This window comes from Dermacentor variabilis, unplaced genomic scaffold (genome assembly GCF_050947875.1).
Source record: "Dermacentor variabilis isolate Ectoservices unplaced genomic scaffold, ASM5094787v1 scaffold_13, whole genome shotgun sequence".
NCBI classification, from domain to species: domain Eukaryota; kingdom Metazoa; phylum Arthropoda; class Arachnida; order Ixodida; family Ixodidae; genus Dermacentor; species Dermacentor variabilis.
In genome coordinates, this window is record NW_027460291.1 from 43112886 (window position 1) to 43117593 (window position 4708).

General features: G+C 45.7%; 1 long non-coding RNA gene across 2 annotated transcripts; it reads right to left on the bottom strand.

Annotated features, from left to right (window-relative positions):
- Positions 1–790: 790 nt before the first annotated feature.
- Positions 791–4479, bottom strand: LOC142566602 (uncharacterized). 2 transcript variants are annotated; one of them, XR_012825081.1, is made up of 3 exons: positions 4332–4479; positions 1872–1963; positions 791–1091 (listed from the first exon to the last, which is right to left on the bottom strand). It is a non-coding gene; the product is annotated as an uncharacterized LOC142566602 (long non-coding RNA). The 2 variants fall into 2 exon arrangements; XR_012825080.1 differs by having other exon boundaries at positions 1862–1963.
- Between the last annotated feature and the right edge of the window lie 229 nt (positions 4480–4708).

Sequence of the window (4708 nt, forward strand, 5' to 3'; positions counted from 1 at the left end):
TTCCGCTCAGATGATGCTTCCCACAGATGTCAGCGCTTCCTCACATTCACATAACACGCGACGTACCCCTCAACGGGCTTGCTTTTATTGCACATTCGAGCTGACGCATAATATAGCATTCACACATTGGCATGTAGCGAACGCAAAAACGCAAATGAAAAGCATGCCTCGTGATAGGTGAGTCTATTCTCTGCACGCATGTCAAAAGTGCGGAACCTTAATGGACTCACTTAGAAACTGCAGCCGTTTGAGCGCGTTAATGCAGGTTTATGTTTAAGACTATACGGTACTTTTTTAAAAGTTGCCTGCGGCGTTTTAACGCATTTCCGATTCTTCAACTGGAAGAATGGAACATGCTGACATCTGCGCGAGAAATCAAGTTCCGTAACTGTCTCATTACCAAATAAATCCATAACGAAGTTTTTAACGGACTGCTTTATGCGGCACATATTTAGTTTAAGAATGGTTGCTGGCGCATTTGCAAGGCACATTCATTTTGATCGAATCCTAAGGGTGGCACCGTTTTCCAGATATCCACCGCGAAAGTTGCGCTGTGACTGCTGTGTTGCTCTTGTTCTTACTTTAACACGGTTTGATGCATTTAAGCACCAGACTACCAGAAGATCGCGGTACACGTACACGACCGCGAAGCACACTGTCATCATTTCAGTATTTCACTCACTTTTTGCGAGCGTTGATATTATGGGTATAGGACAGGAGATGCTTCGGCACAGCTTGAATTCATCTCTTCTCGGGTAACGACAGCGTTTTAGCATAGACGTCACGTGAGTAGACAATCAAAACCATATTTATTGATATATTAAAGAAGTAGTAGAACAAAAAGTGACGAATCACGAAAGGAAAAGCGTTCGCATAGACGTGGCGGCCACGGACGCGTACTCTTTCTAGGGAAAGAGTAGCCCACGTGACCTCGTTCGGCAACATTGGTTCACTGGAAGCGCAGCAGCTGCAGCATGCGCTGCACGCGGCGAAGTTCGCGCTGCTCGAGGCGCTGCTGCTGCGTGCGATTCTCCGGCATCGAGCAGCCACCGCAGCGTCGCCGAAGGGCAGCACGCCGGCAGGTCAGGGCACTGCGAGGGTCAAATGTTAACCAACCACCCCGGTGGGTATTGAGTAAAAAAAATATAAAATCTACTGTTCGTTGGATTACAATCTCGCTCGAGGATGGTGACGAGGGCCGAAGTGCACAGGCCAATCGCAACGAAATTGGGCCGAGCAAATTCACCGATTTTTCCGGATGCAGGTAACCGGGCATGCGCGCATGGTCGTTAACGAGCAACATGTCGTTCTAGCAGTTGACGACGATCTTCCCTCACCCGCCGTTGTTACTTCGTGTCTACGGTATCGGGCTGCTAAGCACGAGGTCGCGGGACCGAATCCCGGCCACGGCGGCCGCGCATTACGATGGGGACGAAATGCGAAAACACCCGTGTACTTAGATTTAGATGCACGTTAAAGAACCTCAGCTGGTCCAAATTTCGGGTGTCCCCTCCTACGGCGTGCATCGTAACCAGATCGTGGTTCTCGCACGTAGAACCCTACATTAAATTTTTGAACGATTCTCCCTCTGTCTTCCGACCCTGGTTGCCTCATGTCTTCCTGTACTGCAGAATCTGTGGCTCGGAAGCAGTCGTTTCCGAACCCTGACCGCGACCTATGCCGATGGCAACGCCTCCAAAAGCAATTGGACAAACGTGCAACATTTTCCATCTTGTTTCGCGAAGGTTAATCGCAAAATGTAAATAAATTCTGCTGAAACACTCACGCGCCAAATAATGGATAAGTGAGTTCTAACGTTCGATTCGCAGTAGAACGTCGCCAATGGCCGATGTGCACATACCATACATTACCTCCTCAATGGCGCCAGTTGTGCTGCTGCGTGCGATTCTCAGGAGTCGAGCAGTTTCTGCAGCTTCGCCGAAGCACAGCGTGGCCAAAGCTCCTGGAACCGTGACAGCACAAAACAAGCCCTTTGTAATCCTTGTGTGGCACTTGTATTGTGTGACAAATCCACTAACATGGCCCACGCTCACTCGAAACGCAGTACAGAGGCGGGTATGAAATTGCAAGTTCTGGGGCAGTTGGGCGACGGCAAAAAATAGTTCCTAGCGAAATAATCCAATTTGAACAAGAACACCTGCACCATGAACACCACAACTCCTCCTTTATTCCAGTTGCCTCCAGCGTTCCTCAAGGGAGTGTGCTTTGTGCTTTGCTTTGTATAGTCTATGTTATTGATTTCCTTTTCTGCATGTCGTCCCGAATAAGACGGTTCGCCGATGGTTCAGCCATTTTCCGTAAAGTTTCTACTCACTCTAACCGTGAAGGGTTCCAACCACACCTAAACGCATTGAGTTCATGGTGTTCAGATCGGTAAATGACCTTAAATTATGCTAAAGCTAAGTGCATGTCATTTTCACGCTCCTCGTCCCGTATTGCAACGTCATACTCTCTTGATAATCAGATTGTTGAGGAGTCAATTTGCAATGGGATCCAATATGTGCGTAATCACATTAACGTTACACTTGCATCGATTACCCGCAAATTTGAAATAATAAAATTCACACTCAAGCAAGTGCGTTTACTCTTAAAAAAGATCTAGCATATACACCGCATTAGTGATACTTCAAAGTCGAATACGCATGCGCCACCTGGTATCCGAACCAGGACTCCATCGTGCGTAACCATGAATCCTTGTAAGCCGTGCTGCTTGCTTCATCTTTACAGATTATCCCCCGCACTAATGCTGCATGTTTAAAGAATCGTGCCGAATTGCATCCGCTATCACTACGCCGCAAACACGCGCGCCCATCGCTCTTTCGTAAACTTCACCAGCACGAGCGTTTGCATTGATGGCTTCTTTCACTCACGCTCTGTCATTTTCTCTCGCCGAGATCACCCTCTCTAAGTCAAAGCCCGGGGTGTGTCACTCAGATCTTTGCGCTCAGTATTTAATACCCAGATTCATACTTCGCTACAATATCCTGCCATCAGACATTGCCTACTGAAGTTCACCCCGTCAAATTTCAACAAATCCTGGGTACGTATGTCATAATTTGATGTCTCTGCAATGTGAAAGTTTTTCTCTCTTTTCTTTTTGAATTAGATATATTGCCATCCGGTTGATTTTGTTTTCGAATTATCCTCTTCGAGTGCCTTTTATTTATTCTCAGTTCTAGGTGTTTCAATTTTCAAATTTCTTCTGATATACTGTTAATTTGGTTTAATCCAAACTATGACTTTACTACACATAGTCGTGCCTGCGTATTTAGTCGCGTATTTAGGCGCGTTTGTTGTATTTTTTAGAAATTGTTATGACAGTATGTTCGTGCGCCCTCCTCCCCCAATTCTATTACCCTATTCCGAAGGGCATTCAGTGGTGTTATTAAATAAATAAATAAATAAATAAATAAATAAATAAATAAATAAATAAATAAATACAGGTCATTGACAGTATATTTCTCTTTGTACTTCTACGTACAAATTGCTTAGGAGCTCTGAGTCACTGTTCAACTGTTCCGCTGAAACAGCGCAGCCTTCGTCAGCTGTTATTCGAAATTCTATTGTTCGTGGGCAAAATTGTGATTACGCTTCTATACACTATTTCAATTGAGGCAACTAAAACGTGAAAACAGCATTAACTGGTTTTGTTTTTTCTCGTGGCTAACATGTGAAAAATGGTTCCGGTGATTTCACATATATGATCGGTCACACACAATAGCACGACCGAAGAAGCGCATGCTCTTCAATGAGCGGCCATTGCTGAATACAATTAGGTGGCGCCACTAGCAATTTCCCCGACGTTGTACAGTTTCCGCTAAACGGAAAATATTCACTTGAGCACACATTCGCTGTGCTCGTACGACGTACTGTATTTTAAGCTGTGCTATACTCTAGGCCAAGGGATGGGGAGATCATTTACGTATAAAAATTGAAAAGAACCCACCGTGGAACGGTGCCCTGTGGTATACTCATTTTTGTGTATTTAGTGCTGAGGAAGTGAAGTCTTCCATTGTAACACATTACCGTCTGTTTGAAAGGCAAAGCGTAAAGATATCGAAAGATTAGTAAAAAAACCTACACTTTGGATGATTGTCTGTAAGACTGTCATAACACGCCGTGTCAGTTGATCTATGTCGATAAATATTACGACTGCAATTCGACTGTAGTGTGGTTTTGGTTCTCTGGAAGAGAACAAGATCAGCTTTAGCATTTTGCCTGCTGGGGGGTAGTGCTGATGTTATGCTTAATTGCAAAGAGTTTTATATATTTATAGAATATTTCCTCGAAAATTTGATTCAGTGTATCACCTTTGATGAAACCCAGCGGGGCGATGGCTTAGAGAGGAGAGGAACAATGGGCGCTGTCGTCAGCGCCATCTCGGAGGATCGCGTGACACCAGCAGGACGCGCCCAACAGCAGAGCCGCCGTCCCCACCATCGACCACGCTTAGGCGGAGCGGGCTGCAAAGTTAGGAAGGGACGCTTTGGTCGGAACACCTCTTGCTCCATGCCTTGCTCTCAATAGCAAAACATGTTCAAGGCATGCCTATCTTTGTCACCATCCTTATCTTGCTGCCCTCAGAACATCATGTAAGTGCTTGAACCATGCCACTGCAGGTCATCTCTGAATCCTTGTGGTAGAAAACCAGACGGCAGCGCAAGGTCATCGCTCTCTAGGCTGGAAC